Genomic DNA, 19,154 nt, shown 5'->3' on the forward strand with positions numbered 1-19,154 from the left:
TGTAGCTGTCTTCAGACACACCAGAAGAGGGCATCAGATCTCACTACAGATGGCTGTGAGACACCATGTCGTTGCTGGGATTTGAACTCAGAACCTCTGGAAGAGCAGTCAGTGCTCTTAACCACTAAGCCATCCTTCCAGCCCGACTTCACAACTTTTATTTTGCCTTTTTTTTTCCTTCCCCAGAGCTAAGGATCGAACCCAGGGCCTTGTGCTTGCTAGGCATGTGCCCTACGACTGAGTTAAATCCCCAACCCTAAAAATAGACTTTAAAAATGTCAGAGGAACCCCTCCTCTAGGATGTGCCTGAGCTGAATCACATAGGCGGGAGACTCTGCAGAATCCGCGGCCCTGAGCATCTGAGCGCGCTTCAAGTCTCCGATTAAATTTTAAAAATGGCCTCCAATAAAACTACATTGCAAAAATTGGGAAAAAAAAAACAGAATGGAAAGAGTAAAAGAGTTGAAGATGCTGAGCCTGAAGAATTTGTGGTAGAAAAAGTACTGAACCATTGTGTAGTGAACTATTTCGTGAAGTGGAAGGGGTTTACAGATGCCGATAATACTTGGGTACCAGGAGAAAATTTAGATTGTCCAGAATTAATTGAAGCACTTCTTCATTCTCGAAAAGCTGGTAAAGAAAACGATTGTCCAAAAAGGAAATCTTTATCTGATAGTGAATCCGATGAGAGCAAATCGAAGAAGAGAGATGCTGCTGACAAGCAAAGGAGGCGAATATGAAGTGGCCTCAGATTGTCATCGCCTTCTATGAGGAGTGGCTGATTTGGCATTCTTGTACCGAAATGAAGTACAATAATTGTTTGCATATATAAATACACAATATTATATATATGTATATAAAATATATATATATATATATATATATATATGAATGATCTGGATCTTGGGTTTTGAATTACTAGTGTGGATCAAAGAGCATCCTGATGAAAATCAAGTCTGATATGCTAGTTTTGAAAGCATTGGCAGTAGTTGGGAGATTTTTGGTTTTCGTTCTGCGTCAAAAGGCACTGACTCCTTTGAGCGAGTGAGAGCTCTCTGTAGTTGCTTCCTGTAACAGTAGAGTACTTGACACCATGTTGTATTTCCTCGGCTTGAAGAACAGCTTTTCTTAAACACTGGGGAGATTTTACAGTCATGACTCAAGTCAGAACTTATTTTTAACTGGGACACAGAAGGACCATTCTGGTGTGTGTGTGTGTGTGTGTGTGTGTGTGTGTGTGTGTGTGTGCGCGCGCGTTTGTTTGTATGCAGTGTATGCATAAAACACTTACATAACCTGTCTGTTTTAGCTTGCTTTTAATACTCAAAAGAGCTGAACGTGAAAACACAGGTTGATGAGAGGCCATCAGCCTGACCATTTTCCTGATACCATAACCTTTCGGATTAAGCAGAGTCTGTAATGTATTGGATAGTTTAAAAGCAAGCCCATCAGAATTGATGTATTATCAAATAAATACAGTAGTTTATTTTTATACCAACTCCACCTTCAGAAAACGGAATTAAACGAAGTAGTAGCTTGATTTAACAACAAGACTTGGCCTAGTGTGGTGGTGTGCACCTTTAATGCCAGAACTCTAGAGGCAGGTGGAGCTGTGATTTAAGAGGCCAGCTGATCTACAGAGGCAGGTCCGAGTCAGCTGTTCTGTGTAAAGGTTCCTCTGGTTGAACCATTCCTTTGTAGGAAGTTAAAATCTGTACTAAAAGGTTATGATTCATGGAATCTGTTTGATGTGGAAGTAGAATCATGGTTAGAGCTGATGTTGGCCATTAAGTCCTGCTGTGGTTTAGTCCCTGGAAGCTCTGGTTGGTTGGTGTTGTTGTTCATATGGGGTCTCAAGTCCCTTCAAGCTCTTTTAGTCCTTTCTCTGATTTCTTCAACTGGGGTCCTGCGCTCAGTTCACTGGTTTGTTGCTCGCATTCACCTATGTATCTGCCGTATTCTGGCTGTGTCAATGAATAGTTTTATATTCCTTAAAAAAATGTCAGAAGAGCCTACAGCCATACCACCCGGAACGCGCCCGATCTCGTCTGATCTCGGAAGCTAAGCAGGGTCGGGCATGCTTAGTACGTGGATGGGAGACCACCTGGGATACCGGGTGCTGTAGGCTTTTGGGGGTTGGGGATTTAACTCAGTGGTAGAGCTCTTGCCAGGCAATCAAAATCAGGAGCTCAGGAGCTCAGGAGCTCAGGAGCTCAGGAGCTCAGGAGCTCAGGAGCTCAGGAGCTCAGGAGCTCAGGAGCTCAGGAGCTCAGGAGCTCAGGAGCTCAGGAGCTCAGGAGCTCAGGAGCTCAGGAGCTCAGGAGCTCAGGAGCTCAGGAGCTCAGGAGCTCAGGAGCTCAGGAGCTCAGGAGCTCAGGAGCTCAGGAGCTCAGGAGCTCAGGAGCTCAGGAGCTCAGGAGCTCAGGAGCTCAGGAGCTCAGGAGCTCAGGAGCTCAGGAGCTCAGGAGCTCAGGAGCTCAGGAGCTCAGGAGCTCAGGAGCTCAGGAGCTCAGGAGCTCAGGAGCTCAGGAGCTCAGGAGCTCAGGAGCTCAGGAGCTCAGGAGCTCAGGAGCTCAGGAGCTCAGGAGCTCAGGAGCTCAGGAGCTCAGGAGCTCAGGAGCTCAGGAGCTCAGGAGCTCAGGAGCTCAGGAGCTCAGGAGCTCAGGAGCTCAGGAGCTCAGGAGCTCAGGAGCTCAGGAGCTCAGGAGCTCAGGAGCTCAGGAGCTCAGGAGCTCAGGAGCTCAGGAGCTCAGGAGCTCAGGAGCTCAGGAGCTCAGGAGCTCAGGAGCTCAGGAGCTCAGGAGCTCAGGAGCTCAGGAGCTCAGGAGCTCAGGAGCTCAGGAGCTCAGGAGCTCAGGAGCTCAGGAGCTCAGGAGCTCAGGAGCTCAGGAGCTCAGGAGCTCAGGAGCTCAGGAGCTCAGGAGCTCAGGAGCTCAGGAGCTCAGGAGCTCAGGAGCTCAGGAGCTCAGGAGCTCAGGAGCTCAGGAGCTCAGGAGCTCAGGAGCTCAGGAGCTCAGGAGCTCAGGAGCTCAGGAGCTCAGGAGCTCAGGAGCTCAGGAGCTCAGGAGCTCAGGAGCTCAGGAGCTCAGGAGCTCAGGAGCTCAGGAGCTCAGGAGCTCAGGAGCTCAGGAGCTCAGGAGCTCAGGAGCTCAGGAGCTCAGGAGCTCAGGAGCTCAGGAGCTCAGGAGCTCAGGAGCTCAGGAGCTCAGGAGCTCAGGAGCTCAGGAGCTCAGGAGCTCAGGAGCTCAGGAGCTCAGGAGCTCAGGAGCTCAGGAGCTCAGGAGCTCAGGAGCTCAGGAGCTCAGGAGCTCAGGAGCTCAGGAGCTCAGGAGCTCAGGAGCTCAGGAGCTCAGGAGCTCAGGAGCTCAGGAGCTCAGGAGCTCAGGAGCTCAGGAGCTCAGGAGCTCAGGAGCTCAGGAGCTCAGGAGCTCAGGAGCTCAGGAGCTCAGGAGCTCAGGAGCTCAGGAGCTCAGGAGCTCAGGAGCTCAGGAGCTCAGGAGCTCAGGAGCTCAGGAGCTCAGGAGCTCAGGAGCTCAGGAGCTCAGGAGCTCAGGAGCTCAGGAGCTCAGGAGCTCAGGAGCTCAGGAGCTCAGGAGCTCAGGAGCTCAGGAGCTCAGGAGCTCAGGAGCTCAGGAGCTCAGGAGCTCAGGAGCTCAGGAGCTCAGGAGCTCAGGAGCTCAGGAGCTCAGGAGCTCAGGAGCTCAGGAGCTCAGGAGCTCAGGAGCTCAGGAGCTCAGGAGCTCAGGAGCTCAGGAGCTCAGGAGCTCAGGAGCTCAGGAGCTCAGGAGCTCAGGAGCTCAGGAGCTCAGGAGCTCAGGAGCTCAGGAGCTCAGGAGCTCAGGAGCTCAGGAGCTCAGGAGCTCAGGAGCTCAGGAGCTCAGGAGCTCAGGAGCTCAGGAGCTCAGGAGCTCAGGAGCTCAGGAGCTCAGGAGCTCAGGAGCTCAGGAGCTCAGGAGCTCAGGAGCTCAGGAGGAGATTTCAGGACAGCAGGGATACACAGTGAGACCATGTGCGTAACAAACCAACAGAAACCAAAACAACAAAGCAACCTTAAAAAACCCATCCCAAAACAAACCAAACCACACCAACAAACAGAAATAGACTTTACAACTTTTTTAAAAAAGATGTATTTCTTATATATAAGTACACTGTAGCTGTCTTCAGACACACCAGAAGAGGGCATCAGATCTCACTACAGATGGCTGTGAGACACCATGTCGTTGCTGGGATTTGAACTCAGAACCTCTGGAAGAGCAGTCAGTGCTCTTAACCACTAAGCCATCCTTCCAGCCCGACTTCACAACTTTTATTTTGCCTTTTTTTTTCCTTCCCCAGAGCTAAGGATCGAACCCAGGGCCTTGTGCTTGCTAGGCATGTGCCCTACGACTGAGTTAAATCCCCAACCCTAAAAATAGACTTTAAAAATGTCAGAGGAACCCCTCCTCTAGGATGTGCCTGAGCTGAATCACATAGGCGGGAGACTCTGCAGAATCCGCGGCCCTGAGCATCTGAGCGCGCTTCAAGTCTCCGATTAAATTTTAAAAATGGCCTCCAATAAAACTACATTGCAAAAATTGGGAAAAAAAAAACAGAATGGAAAGAGTAAAAGAGTTGAAGATGCTGAGCCTGAAGAATTTGTGGTAGAAAAAGTACTGAACCATTGTGTAGTGAACTATTTCGTGAAGTGGAAGGGGTTTACAGATGCCGATAATACTTGGGTACCAGGAGAAAATTTAGATTGTTCAGAATTAATTGAAGCACTTCTTCATTCTCGAAAAGCTGGTAAAGAAAACGATTGTCCAAAAAGGAAATCTTTATCTGATAGTGAATCCGATGAGAGCAAATCGAAGAAGAGAGATGCTGCTGACAAGCAAAGGAGGCGAATATGAAGTGGCCTCAGATTGTCATCGCCTTCTATGAGGAGTGGCTGATTTGGCATTCTTGTACCGAAATGAAGTACAATAATTGTTTGCATATATAAATACACAATATTATATATATATGTATATAAAAATATATATATATATGAATGATCTGGATCTTGGGTTTTGAATTACTAGTGTGGATCAAAGAGCATCCTGATGAAAATCAAGTCTGATATGCTAGTTTTGAAAGCATTGGCAGTAGTTGGGAGATTTTTGGTTTTCGTTCTGCGTCAAAAGGCACTGACTCCTTTGAGCGAGTGAGAGCTCTCTGTAGTTGCTTCCTGTAACAGTAGAGTACTTGACACCATGTTGTATTTCCTCGGCTTGAAGAACAGCTTTTCTTAAACACTGGGGAGATTTTACAGTCATGACTCAAGTCAGAACTTATTTTTAACTGGGACACAGAAGGACCATTCTGGTTTGTGTGTGTGTGTGTGTGTGTGTGTGTGTGTGTGTGTGTGTGTGTGCGCGCGCGTTTGTTTGTATGCAGTGTATGCATAAAACACTTACATAACCTGTCTGTTTTAGCTTGCTTTTAATACTCAAAAGAGCTGAACGTGAAAACACAGGTTGATGAGAGGCCATCAGCCTGACCATTTTCCTGATACCATAACCTTTCGGATTAAGCAGAGTCTGTAATGTATTGGATAGTTTAAAAGCAAGCCCATCAGAATTGATGTATTATCAAATAAATACAGTAGTTTATTTTCATACCAACTCCACCTTCAGAAAACGGAATTAAACGAAGTAGTAGCTTGATTTAACAACAAGACTTGGCCTAGTGTGGTGGTGTGCACCTTTAATGCCAGAACTCTAGAGGCAGGTGGAGCTGTGATTTAAGAGGCCAGCTGATCTACAGGGCAGGTCCGAGTCAGCTGTTCTGTGTAAAGGTTCCTCTGGTTGAAACATTCCTTTGTAGGAAGTTAAAATCTGTACTAAAAGGTTATGATTCATGGAATCTGTTTGATGTGGAAGTAGAATCATGGTTAGAGCTGATGTTGGCCATTAAGTCCTGCTGTGGTTTAGTCCCTGGAAGCTCTGGTTGGTTGGTGTTGTTGTTCATATGGGGTCTCAAGTCCCTTCAAGCTCTTTTAGTCCTTTCTCTGATTTCTTCAACTGGGGTCCTGCGCTCAGTTCACTGGTTTGTTGCTCGCATTCACCTATGTATCTGCCGTATTCTGGCTGTGTCAATGAATAGTTTTATATTCCTTAAAAAAATGTCAGAAGAGCCTACAGCCATACCACCCGGAACGCGCCCGATCTCGTCTGATCTCGGAAGCTAAGCAGGGTCGGGCATGCTTAGTACGTGGATGGGAGACCACCTGGGATACCGGGTGCTGTAGGCTTTTGGGGGTTGGGGATTTAACTCAGTGGTAGAGCTCTTGCCAGGCAATCAAAATCAGGAGCTCAGGAGCTCAGGAGCTCAGGAGCTCAGGAGCTCAGGAGCTCAGGAGCTCAGGAGCTCAGGAGCTCAGGAGCTCAGGAGCTCAGGAGCTCAGGAGCTCAGGAGCTCAGGAGCTCAGGAGGAGATTTCAGGACAGCAGGGATACACAGTGAGACCATGTGCGTAACAAACCAACAGAAACCAAAACAACAAAGCAACCTTAAAAAACCCATCCCAGAACAAACCAAACCACACCAACAAACAGAAATAGACTTTACAACTTTTTTAAAAAAGATGTATTTCTTATATATAAGTACACTGTAGCTGTCTTCAGACACACCAGAAGAGGGCATCAGATCTCACTACAGATGGCTGTGAGACACCATGTCGTTGCTGGGATTTGAACTCAGAACCTCTGGAAGAGCAGTCAGTGCTCTTAACCACTAAGCCATCCTTCCAGCCCGACTTCACAACTTTTATTTTGCCTTTTTTTTTCCTTTCCCAGAGCTAAGGATCGAACCCAGGGCCTTGTGCTTGCTAGGCATGTGCCCTACGACTGAGTTAAATCCCCAACCCTAAAAATAGACTTTAAAAATGTCAGAGGAACCCCTCCTCTAGGATGTGCCTGAGCTGAATCACATAGGCGGGAGACTCTGCAGAATCCGCGGCCCTGAGCATCTGAGCGCGCTTCAAGTCTCCGATTAAATTTTAAAAATGGCCTCCAATAAAACTACATTGCAAAAATTGGGAAAAAAAAAACAGAATGGAAAGAGTAAAAGAGTTGAAGATGCTGAGCCTGAAGAATTTGTGGTAGAAAAAGTACTGAACCATTGTGTAGTGAACTATTTCGTGAAGTGGAAGGGGTTTACAGATGCCGATAATACTTGGGTACCAGGAGAAAATTTAGATTGTCCAGAATTAATTGAAGCACTTCTTCATTCTCGAAAAGCTGGTAAAGAAAACGATTGTCCAAAAAGGAAATCTTTATCTGATAGTGAATCCGATGAGAGCAAATCGAAGAAGAGAGATGCTGCTGACAAGCAAAGGAGGCGAATATGAAGTGGCCTCAGATTGTCATCGCCTTCTATGAGGAGTGGCTGATTTGGCATTCTTGTACCGAAATGAAGTACAATAATTGTTTGCATATATAAATACACAATATTATATATATATGTATATAAAAATATATATATATATATGAATGATCTGGATCTTGGGTTTTGAATTACTAGTGTGGATCAAAGAGCATCCTGATGAAAATCAAGTCTGATATGCTAGTTTTGAAAGCATTGGCAGTAGTTGGGAGATTTTTGGTTTTCGTTCTGCGTCAAAAGGCACTGACTCCTTTGAGCGAGTGAGAGCTCTCTGTAGTTGCTTCCTGTAACAGTAGAGTACTTGACACCATGTTGTATTTCCTCGGCTTGAAGAACAGCTTTTCTTAAACACTGGGGAGATTTTACAGTCATGACTCAAGTCAGAACTTATTTTTAACTGGGACACAGAAGGACCATTCTGGTTTGTGTGTGTGTGTGTGTGTGTGTGTGTGTGTGTGTGTGTGCGCGCGCGTTTGTTTGTATGCAGTGTATGCATAAAACACTTACATAACCTGTCTGTTTTAGCTTGCTTTTAATACTCAAAAGAGCTGAACGTGAAAACACAGGTTGATGAGAGGCCATCAGCCTGACCATTTTCCTGATACCATAACCTTTCGGATTAAGCAGAGTCTGTAATGTATTGGATAGTTTAAAAGCAAGCCCATCAGAATTGATGTATTATCAAATAAATACAGTAGTTTATTTTCATACCAACTCCACCTTCAGAAAACGGAATTAAACGAAGTAGTAGCTTGATTTAACAACAAGACTTGGCCTAGTGTGGTGGTGTGCACCTTTAATGCCAGAACTCTAGAGGCAGGTGGAGCTGTGATTTAAGAGGCCAGCTGATCTACAGAGGCAGGTCCGAGTCAGCTGTTCTGTGTAAAGGTTCCTCTGGTTGAACCATTCCTTTGTAGGAAGTTAAAATCTGTACTAAAAGGTTATGATTCATGGAATCTGTTTGATGTGGAAGTAGAATCATGGTTAGAGCTGATGTTGGCCATTAAGTCCTGCTGTGGTTTAGTCCCTGGAAGCTCTGGTTGGTTGGTGTTGTTGTTCATATGGGGTCTCAAGTCCCTTCAAGCTCTTTTAGTCCTTTCTCTGATTTCTTCAACTGGGGTCCTGCGCTCAGTTCACTGGTTTGTTGCTCGCATTCACCTATGTATCTGCCGTATTCTGGCTGTGTCAATGAATAGTTTTATATTCCTTAAAAAAATGTCAGAAGAGCCTACAGCCATACCACCCGGAACGCGCCCGATCTCGTCTGATCTCGGAAGCTAAGCAGGGTCGGGCATGCTTAGTACGTGGATGGGAGACCACCTGGGATACCGGGTGCTGTAGGCTTTTGGGGGTTGGGGATTTAACTCAGTGGTAGAGCTCTTGCCAGGCAATCAAAATCAGGAGCTCAGGAGCTCAGGAGCTCAGGAGCTCAGGAGCTCAGGAGCTCAGGAGCTCAGGAGCTCAGGAGCTCAGGAGCTCAGGAGCTCAGGAGCTCAGGAGCTCAGGAGCTCAGGAGCTCAGGAGCTCAGGAGATTTCAGGACAGCAGGGATACACAGTGAGACCATGTGCGTAACAAACCAACAGAAACCAAACAACAAAGCAACCTTAAAAAACCCATCCCAAAACAAACCAAACCACACCAACAAACAGAAATAGACTTTACAACTTTTTTAAAAAAGATGTATTTCTTATATATAAGTACACTGTAGCTGTCTTCAGACACACCAGAAGAGGGCATCAGATCTCACTACAGATGGCTGTGAGACACCATGTCGTTGCTGGGATTTGAACTCAGAACCTCTGGAAGAGCAGTCAGTGCTCTTAACCACTAAGCCATCCTTCCAGCCCGACTTTACAACTTTTATTTTGCCTTTTTTTTTCCTTCCCCAGAGCTAAGGATCGAACCCAGGGCCTTGTGCTTGCTAGGCATGTGCCCTACGACTGAGTTAAATCCCCAACCCTAAAAATAGACTTTAAAAATGTCAGAGGAACCCCTCCTCTAGGATGTGCCTGAGCTGAATCACATAGGCGGGAGACTCTGCAGAATCCGCGGCCCTGAGCATCTGAGCGCGCTTCAAGTCTCCGATTAAATTTTAAAAATGGCCTCCAATAAAACTACATTGCAAAAATTGGGAAAAAAAAAAAACAGAATGGAAAGAGTAAAAGAGTTGAAGATGCTGAGCCTGAAGAATTTGTGGTAGAAAAAGTACTGAACCATTGTGTAGTGAACTATTTCGTGAAGTGGAAGGGGTTTACAGATGCCGATAATACTTGGGTACCAGGAGAAAATTTAGATTGTCCAGAATTAATTGAAGCACTTCTTCATTCTCGAAAAGCTGGTAAAGAAAACGATTGTCCAAAAAGGAAATCTTTATCTGATAGTGAATCCGATGAGAGCAAATCGAAGAAGAGAGATGCTGCTGACAAGCAAAGGAGGCGAATATGAAGTGGCCTCAGATTGTCATCGCCTTCTATGAGGAGTGGCTGATTTGGCATTCTTGTACCGAAATGAAGTACAATAATTGTTTGCATATATAAATACACAATATTATATATATATGTATATAAAAAAAATATATATATATGAATGATCTGGATCTTGGGTTTTGAATTACTAGTGTGGATCAAAGAGCATCCTGATGAAAATCAAGTCTGATATGCTAGTTTTGAAAGCATTGGCAGTAGTTGGGAGATTTTTGGTTTTCGTTCTGCGTCAAAAGGCACTGACTCCTTTGAGCGAGTGAGAGCTCTCTGTAGTTGCTTCCTGTAACAGTAGAGTACTTGACACCATGTTGTATTTCCTCGGCTTGAAGAACAGCTTTTCTTAAACACTGGGGAGATTTTACAGTCATGACTCAAGTCAGAACTTATTTTTAACTGGGACACAGAAGGACCATTCTGGTTTGTGTGTGTGTGTGTGTGTGTGTGTGTGTGTGTGTGTGTGCGCGCGCGCGTTTGTTTGTATGCAGTGTATGCATAAAACACTTACATAACCTGTCTGTTTTAGCTTGCTTTTAATACTCAAAAGAGCTGAACGTGAAAACACAGGTTGATGAGAGGCCATCAGCCTGACCATTTTCCTGATACCATAACCTTTCGGATTAAGCAGAGTCTGTAATGTATTGGATAGTTTAAAAGCAAGCCCATCAGAATTGATGTATTATCAAATAAATACAGTAGTTTATTTTCATACCAACTCCACCTTCAGAAAACGGAATTAAACGAAGTAGTAGCTTGATTTAACAACAAGACTTGGCCTAGTGTGGTGGTGTGCACCTTTAATGCCAGAACTCTAGAGGCAGGTGGAGCTGTGATTTAAGAGGCCAGCTGATCTACAGAGGCAGGTCCGAGTCAGCTGTTCTGTGTAAAGGTTCCTCTGGTTGAAACATTCCTTTGTAGGAAGTTAAAATCTGTACTAAAAGGTTATGATTCATGGAATCTGTTTGATGTGGAAGTAGAATCATGGTTAGAGCTGATGTTGGCCATTAAGTCCTGCTGTGGTTTAGTCCCTGGAAGCTCTGGTTGGTTGGTGGTGTGTTCATATGGGGTCTCAAGTCCCTTCAAGCTCTTTTAGTCCTTTCTCTGATTTCTTCAACTGGGGTCCTGCGCTCAGTTCACTGGTTTGTTGCTCGCATTCACCTATGTATCTGCCGTATTCTGGCTGTGTCAATGAATAGTTTTATATTCCTTAAAAAAATGTCAGAAGAGCCTACAGCCATACCACCCGGAACGCGCCCGATCTCGTCTGATCTCGGAAGCTAAGCAGGGTCGGGCATGCTTAGTACGTGGATGGGAGACCACCTGGGATACCGGGTGCTGTAGGCTTTTGGGGGTTGGGGATTTAACTCAGTGGTAGAGCTCTTGCCAGGCAATCAAAATCAGGAGCTCAGGAGCTCAGGAGCTCAGGAGCTCAGGAGCTCAGGAGCTCAGGAGCTCAGGAGCTCAGGAGCTCAGGAGCTCAGGAGCTCAGGAGCTCAGGAGCTCAGGAGCTCAGGAGATTTCAGGACAGCAGGGATACACAGTGAGACCATGTGCGTAACAAACCAACAGAAACCAAACAACAAAGCAACCTTAAAAAACCCATCCCTAACCAAACCAAACCACACCAACAAACAGAAATAGACTTTACAACTTTTTTAAAAAAGATGTATTTCTTATATATAAGTACACTGTAGCTGTCTTCAGACACACCAGAAGAGGGCATCAGATCTCACTACAGATGGCTGAGAGACACCATGTCGTTGCTGGGATTTGAACTCAGAACCTCTGGAAGAGCAGTCAGTGCTCTTAACCACTAAGCCATCCTTCCAGCCCGACTTTACAACTTTTATTTTGCCTTTTTTTTTCCTTCCCCAGAGCTAAGGATCGAACCCAGGGCCTTGTGCTTGCTAGGCATGTGCCCTACGACTGAGTTAAATCCCCAACCCTAAAAATAGACTTTAAAAATGTCAGAGGAACCCCTCCTCTAGGATGTGCCTGAGCTGAATCACATAGGCGGGAGACTCTGCAGAATCTGCGGCCCTGAGCATCTGAGCGCGCTTCAAGTCTCCGATTAAATTTTAAAAATGGCCTCCAATAAAACTACATTGCAAAAATTGGGAAAAAAAAAACAGAATGGAAAGAGTAAAAGAGTTGAAGATGCTGAGCCTGAAGAATTTGTGGTAGAAAAAGTACTGAACCATTGTGTAGTGAACTATTTCGTGAAGTGGAAGGGGTTTACAGATGCCGATAATACTTGGGTACCAGGAGAAAATTTAGATTGTCCAGAATTAATTGAAGCACTTCTTCATTCTCGAAAAGCTGGTAAAGAAAACGATTGTCCAAAAAGGAAATCTTTATCTGATAGTGAATCCGATGAGAGCAAATCGAAGAAGAGAGATGCTGCTGACAAGCAAAGGAGGCGAATATGAAGTGGCCTCAGATTGTCATCGCCTTCTATGAGGAGTGGCTGATTTGGCATTCTTGTACCGAAATGAAGTACAATAATTGTTTGCATATATAAATACACAATATTATATATATATGTATATAAAAAAAATATATATATATGAATGATCTGGATCTTGGGTTTTGAATTACTAGTGTGGATCAAAGAGCATCCTGATGAAAATCAAGTCTGATATGCTAGTTTTGAAAGCATTGGCAGTAGTTGGGAGATTTTTGGTTTTCGTTCTGCGTCAAAAGGCACTGACTCCTTTGAGCGAGTGAGAGCTCTCTGTAGTTGCTTCCTGTAACAGTAGAGTACTTGACACCATGTTGTATTTCCTCGGCTTGAAGAACAGCTTTTCTTAAACACTGGGGAGATTTTACAGTCATGACTCAAGTCAGAACTTATTTTTAACTGGGACACAGAAGGACCATTCTGGTTTGTGTGTGTGTGTGTGTGTGTGTGTGTGTGTGTGTGTGCGCGCGCGCGTTTGTTTGTATGCAGTGTATGCATAAAACACTTACATAACCTGTCTGTTTTAGCTTGCTTTTAATACTCAAAAGAGCTGAACGTGAAAACACAGGTTGATGAGAGGCCATCAGCCTGACCATTTTCCTGATACCATAACCTTTCGGATTAAGCAGAGTCTGTAATGTATTGGATAGTTTAAAAGCAAGCCCATCAGAATTGATGTATTATCAAATAAATACAGTAGTTTATTTTCATACCAACTCCACCTTCAGAAAACGGAATTAAACGAAGTAGTAGCTTGATTTAACAACAAGACTTGGCCTAGTGTGGTGGTGTGCACCTTTAATGCCAGAACTCTAGAGGCAGGTGGAGCTGTGATTTAAGAGGCCAGCTGATCTACAGAGGCAGGTCCGAGTCAGCTGTTCTGTGTAAAGGTTCCTCTGGTTGAAACATTCCTTTGTAGGAAGTTAAAATCTGTACTAAAAGGTTATGATTCATGGAATCTGTTTGATGTGGAAGTAGAATCATGGTTAGAGCTGATGTTGGCCATTAAGTCCTGCTGTGGTTTAGTCCCTGGAAGCTCTGGTTGGTTGGTGGTGTGTTCATATGGGGTCTCAAGTCCCTTCAAGCTCTTTTAGTCCTTTCTCTGATTTCTTCAACTGGGGTCCTGCGCTCAGTTCACTGGTTTGTTGCTCGCATTCACCTATGTATCTGCCGTATTCTGGCTGTGTCAATGAATAGTTTTATATTCCTTAAAAAAATGTCAGAAGAGCCTACAGCCATACCACCCGGAACGCGCCCGATCTCGTCTGATCTCGGAAGCTAAGCAGGGTCGGGCATGCTTAGTACGTGGATGGGAGACCACCTGGGATACCGGGTGCTGTAGGCTTTTGGGGGTTGGGGATTTAACTCAGTGGTAGAGCTCTTGCCAGGCAATCAAAATCAGGAGCTCAGGAGCTCAGGAGGAGCTCAGGAGCTCAGGAGGAGCTCAGGAGCTCAGGAGGAGCTCAGGAGCTCAGGAGGAGCTCAGGAGCTCAGGAGGAGCTCAGGAGCTCAGGAGGAGCTCAGGAGGAGCTCAGGAGCTCAGGAGGAGCTCAGGAGCTCAGGAGCTCAGGAGGAGCTCAGGAGCTCAGGAGGAGCTCAGGAGCTCAGGAGCTCAGGAGGAGCTCAGGAGCTCAGGAGCTCAGGAGGAGCTCAGGAGCTCAGGAGGAGCTCAGGAGCTCAGGAGGAGCTCAGGAGCTCAGGAGGAGCTCAGGAGCTCAGGAGCTCAGGAGCTCAGGAGCTCAGGAGGAGATTTCAGGACAGCAGGGATACACAGTGAGACCATGTGCGTAACAATCCAACAGAAACCAAAACAACAAAGCAACCTTAAAAAACCCATCCCAAAACAAACCAAACCACACCAACAAACAGAAATAGACTTTACAACTTTTTTAAAAAAGATGTATTTCTTATATATAAGTACACTGTAGCTGTCTTCAGACACACCAGAAGAGGGCATCAGATCTCACTACAGATGGCTGTGAGACACCATGTCGTTGCTGGGATTTGAACTCAGAACCTCTGGAAGAGCAGTCAGTGCTCTTAACCACTAAGCCATCCTTCCAGCCCGACTTCACAACTTTTATTTTGCCTTTTTTTTTCCTTTCCCAGAGCTAAGGATCGAACCCAGGGCCTTGTGCTTGCTAGGCATGTGCCCTACGACTGAGTTAAATCCCCAACCCTAAAAATAGACTTTAAAAATGTCAGAGGAACCCCTCCTCTAGGATGTGCCTGAGCTGAATCACATAGGCGGGAGACTCTGCAGAATCCGCGGCCCTGAGCATCTGAGCGCGCTTCAAGTCTCCGATTAAATTTTAAAAATGGCCTCCAATAAAACTACATTGCAAAAATTGGGAAAAAAAAAAAAACAGAATGGAAAGAGTAAAAGAGTTGAAGATGCTGAGCCTGAAGAATTTGTGGTAGAAAAAGTACTGAACCATTGTGTAGTGAACTATTTCGTGAAGTGGAAGGGGTTTACAGATGCCGATAATACTTGGGTACCAGGAGAAAATTTAGATTGTTCAGAATCAATTGAAGCACTTCTTCATTCTCGAAAAGCTGGTAAAGAAAACGATTGTCCAAAAAGGAAATCTTTATCTGATAGTGAATCCGATGAGAGCAAATCGAAGAAGAGAGATGCTGCTGACAAGCAAAGGAGGCGAATATGAAGTGGCCTCAGATTGTCATCGCCTTCTATGAGGAGTGGCTGATTTGGCATTCTTGTACCGAAATGAAGTACAATAATTGTTTGCATATATAAATACACAATATTATATATATGTATATAAAAATATATATATATATATATGAATGATCTGGATCTTGGGTTTTGAATTACTAGTGTGGATCAAAGGGCATCCTGATGAAAATCAAGTCTGATATGCTAGTTTTGAAAGCATTGGCAGTAGTTGGGAGATTTTTGGTTTTCGTTCTGCGTCAAAAGGCACTGACTCCTTTGAGTGAGTGAGAGCTCTCTGTAGTTGCTTCCTGTAACAGTAGAGTACTTGACACCATGTTGTATTTCCTCGGCTTGAAGAACAGCTTTTCTTAAACACTGGGGAGATTTTACAGTCATGACTCAAGTCAGAACTTATTTTTAACTGGGACACAGAAGGACCATTCTGGTTTGTGTGTGTGTGTGTGTGTGTGTGTGTGTGTGTGCGCGCGCGTCTGTTTGTATGCAGTGTATGCATAAAACACTTACATAACCTGTCTGTTTTAGCTTGCTTTTAATACTCAAAAGAGCTGAACGTGAAAACACAGGTTGATGAGAGGCCATCAGCCTGACCATTTTCCTGATACCATAACCTTTCGGATTAAGCAGAGTCTGTAATGTATTGGATAGTTTAAAAGCAAGCCCATCAGAATTCATGTATTATCAAATAAATACAGTAGTTTATTTTCATACCAACTCCACCTTCAGAAAACGGAATTAAACGAAGTAGTAGCTTGATTTAACAACAAGACTTGGCCTAGTGTGGTGGTGTGCACCTTTAATGCCAGAACTCTAGAGGCAGGTGGAGCTGTGATTTAAGAGGCCAGCTGATCTACAGAGGCAGGTCCGAGTCAGCTGTTCTGTGTAAAGGTTCCTCTGGTTGAAACATTCCTTTGTAGGAAGTTAAAATCTGTACTAAAAGGTTATGATTCATGGAATCTGTTTGATGTGGAAGTAGAATCATGGTTAGAGCTGATGTTGGCCATTAAGTCCTGCTGTGGTTTAGTCCCTGGAAGCTCTGGTTGGTTGGTGTTGTTGTTCATATGGGGTCTCAAGTCCCTTCAAGCTCTTTTAGTCCTTTCTCTGATTTCTTCAACTGGGGTCCTGCGCTCAGTTCACTGGTTTGTTGCTCGCATTCACCTATGTATCTGCCGTATTCTGGCTGTGTCAATGAATAGTTTTATATTCCTTAAAAAAATGTCAGAAGAGCCTACAGCCATACCACCCGGAACGCGCCCGATCTCGTCTGATCTCGGAAGCTAAGCAGGGTCGGGCATGCTTAGTACGTGGATGGGAGACCACCTGGGATACCGGGTGCTGTAGGCTTTTGGGGGTTGGGGATTTACTCAGTGGTAGAGCTCTTGCCAGGCAATCAAAATCAGGAGCTCAGGAGCTCAGGAGCTCAGGAGCTCAGGAGCTCAGGAGCTCAGGAGCTCAGGAGCTCAGGAGCTCAGGAGCTCAGGAGCTCAGGAGCTCAGGAGCTCAGGAGCTCAGGAGCTCAGGAGCTCAGGAGCTCAGGAGCTCAGGAGCTCAGGAGCTCAGGAGCTCAGGAGCTCAGGAGCTCAGGAGGAGATTTCAGGACAGCAGGGATACACAGTGAGACCATGTGCGTAACAAACCAACAGAAACCAAAACAACAAAGCAACCTTAAAAAACCCATCCCAGAACAAACCAAACCACACCAACAAACAGAAATAGACTTTACAACTTTTTTAAAAAAGATGTATTTCTTATATATAAGTACACTGTAGCTGTCTTCAGACACACCAGAAGAGGGCATCAGATCTCACTACAGATGGCTGTGAGACACCATGTCGTTGCTGGGATTTGAACTCAGAACCTCTGGAAGAGCAGTCAGTGCTCTTAACCACTAAGCCATCCTTCCAGCCCGACTTCACAACTTTTATTTTGCCTTTTTTTTTCCTTTCCCAGAGCTAAGGATCGAACCCAGGGCCTTGTGCTTGCTAGGCATGTGCCCTACGACTGAGTTAAATCCCCAACCCTAAAAATAGACTTTAAAAATGTCAGAGGAACCCCTCCTCTAGGATGTGCCTGAGCTGAATCACATAGGCGGGAGACTCTGCAGAATCCGCGGCCCTGAGCATCTGAGCGCGCTTCAAGTCTCCGATTAAATTTTAAAAATGGCCTCCAATAAAACTACATTGCAAAAATTGGGAAAAAAAAAACAGAATGGAAAGAGTAAAAGAGTTGAAGATGCTGAGCCTGAAGAATTTGTGGTAGAAAAAGTACTGAACCATTGTGTAGTGAACTATTTCGTGAAGTGGAAGGGGTTTACAGATGCCGATAATACTTGGGTACCAGGAGAAAATTTAGATTGTTCAGAATTAATTGAAGCACTTCTTCATTCTCGAAAAGCTGGTAAAGAAAACGATTGTCCAAAAAGGAAATCTTTATCTGATAGTGAATCCGATGAGAGCAAATCGAAGAAGAGAGATGCTGCTGACAAGCAAAGGAGGCGAATATGAAGTGGCCTCAGATTGTCATCGCCTTCTATGAGGAGTGGCTGATTTGGCATTCTTGTACCGAAATGAAGTACAAAAATTGTTTGCATATATAAATACACAATATTATATATATATGTATATAAAAATATATATATATATATATGAATGATCTGGATCTTGGGTTTTGAATTACTAGTGTGGATCAAAGAGCATCCTGATGAAAATCAAGTCTGATATGCTAGTTTTGAAAGCATTGGCAGTAGTTGGGAGATTTTTGGTTTTCGTTCTGCGTCAAAAGGCACTGACTCCTTTGAGCGAGTGAGAGCTCTCTGTAGTTGCTTCCTGTAACAGTAGAGTACTTGACACCATGTTGTATTTCCTCGGCTTGAAGAACAGCTTTTCTTAAACACTGGGGAGATTTTACAGTCATGACTCAAGTCAGAACTTATTTTTAACTGGGACACAGAAGGACCATTCTGGTTTGTGTGTGTGTGTGTGTGTGTGTGTGTGTGTGTGTGTGTGTGTGTGTGTGTGTGCGCGCGCGTCTGTTTGTATGCAGTGTATGCATAAAACACTTACATAACCTGTCTGTTTTAGCTTGCTTTTAATACTCAAAAGAGCTGAACGTGAAAACACAGGTTGATGAGAGGCCATCAGCCTGACCATTTTCCTGATACCATAACCTTTCGGATTAAGCAGAGTCTGTAATGTATTGGATAGTTTAAAAGCAAGCCCATCAGAATTGATGTATTATCAAATAAATACAGTAGTTTATTTTCATACCAACTCCACCTTCAGAAAACGGAATTAAACGAAGTAGTAGCTTGATTTAACAACAAGACTTGGCCTAGTGTGGTGGTGTGCACCTTTAATGCCAGAACTCTAGAGGCAGGTGGAGCTGTGATTTAAGAGGCCAGCTGATCTACAGAGGCAGGTCCGAGTCAGCTGTTCTGTGTAAAGGTTCCTCTGGTTGAAACATTCCTTTGTAGGAAGTTAAAATCTGTACTAAAAGGTTATGATTCATGGAATCTGTTTGATGTGGAAGTAGAATCATGGTTAGAGCTGATGTTGGCCATTAAGTCCTGCTGTGGTTTAGTCCCTGGAAGCTCTGGTTGGTTGGTGGTGTGTTCATATGGGGTCTCAAGTCCCTTCAAGCTCTTTTAGTCCTTTCTCTGATTTCTTCAACTGGGGTCCTGCGCTCAGTTCACTGGTTTGTTGCTCGCATTCACCTATGTATCTGCCGTATTCTGGCTGTGTCAATGAATAGTTTTATATTCCTTAAAAAAATGTCAGAAGAGCCTACAGCCATACCACCCGGAACGCGCCCGATCTCGTCTGATCTCGGAAGCTAAGCAGGGTCGGGCATGCTTAGTACGTGGATGGGAGACCACCTGGGATACCGGGTGCTGTAGGCTTTTGGGGGTTGGGGATTTAACTCAGTGGTAGAGCTCTTGCCAGGCAATCAAAATCAGGAGCTCAGGAGCTCAGGAGCTCAGGAGCTCAGGAGCTCAGGAGCTCAGGAGCTCAGGAGCTCAGGAGCTCAGGAGCTCAGGAGCTCAGGAGCTCAGGAGCTCAGGAGCTCAGGAGCTCAGGAGCTCAGGAGCTCAGGAGCTCAGGAGCTCAGGAGCTC

The 19,154-nt window shown here is 45.0% G+C and overlaps 7 pseudogenes; all 7 read left to right on the forward strand.

Moving 5' to 3' along the window:
• Window positions 1-2,010: 2,010 nt before the first annotated feature.
• On the forward strand, window positions 2,011-2,128 carry LOC147997797 (5S ribosomal RNA; annotated as a pseudogene).
• A 4,025-nt stretch (window positions 2,129-6,153) lies between these two features.
• LOC147997798 (5S ribosomal RNA) lies at window positions 6,154-6,271 on the forward strand (annotated as a pseudogene).
• A 2,358-nt stretch (window positions 6,272-8,629) lies between these two features.
• Window positions 8,630-8,747, forward strand: LOC147997799 (5S ribosomal RNA; annotated as a pseudogene).
• Window positions 8,748-11,111: 2,364 nt separating this feature from the next.
• On the forward strand, window positions 11,112-11,229 carry LOC147997800 (5S ribosomal RNA; annotated as a pseudogene).
• Window positions 11,230-13,573: 2,344 nt separating this feature from the next.
• Window positions 13,574-13,691, forward strand: LOC147997801 (5S ribosomal RNA; annotated as a pseudogene).
• Window positions 13,692-16,267: 2,576 nt separating this feature from the next.
• LOC147997802 (5S ribosomal RNA) lies at window positions 16,268-16,385 on the forward strand (annotated as a pseudogene).
• A 2,436-nt stretch (window positions 16,386-18,821) lies between these two features.
• On the forward strand, window positions 18,822-18,939 carry LOC147997803 (5S ribosomal RNA; annotated as a pseudogene).
• The last annotated feature ends 215 nt before the right edge of the window (window positions 18,940-19,154 follow it).

This window comes from Rattus norvegicus, unplaced genomic scaffold (genome assembly GCF_021556685.1).
Source record: "Rattus norvegicus strain SHRSP/BbbUtx unplaced genomic scaffold, alternate assembly SHRSP_T2T unassigned-0000063, whole genome shotgun sequence".
Classification (NCBI taxonomy): domain Eukaryota; kingdom Metazoa; phylum Chordata; class Mammalia; order Rodentia; family Muridae; genus Rattus; species Rattus norvegicus.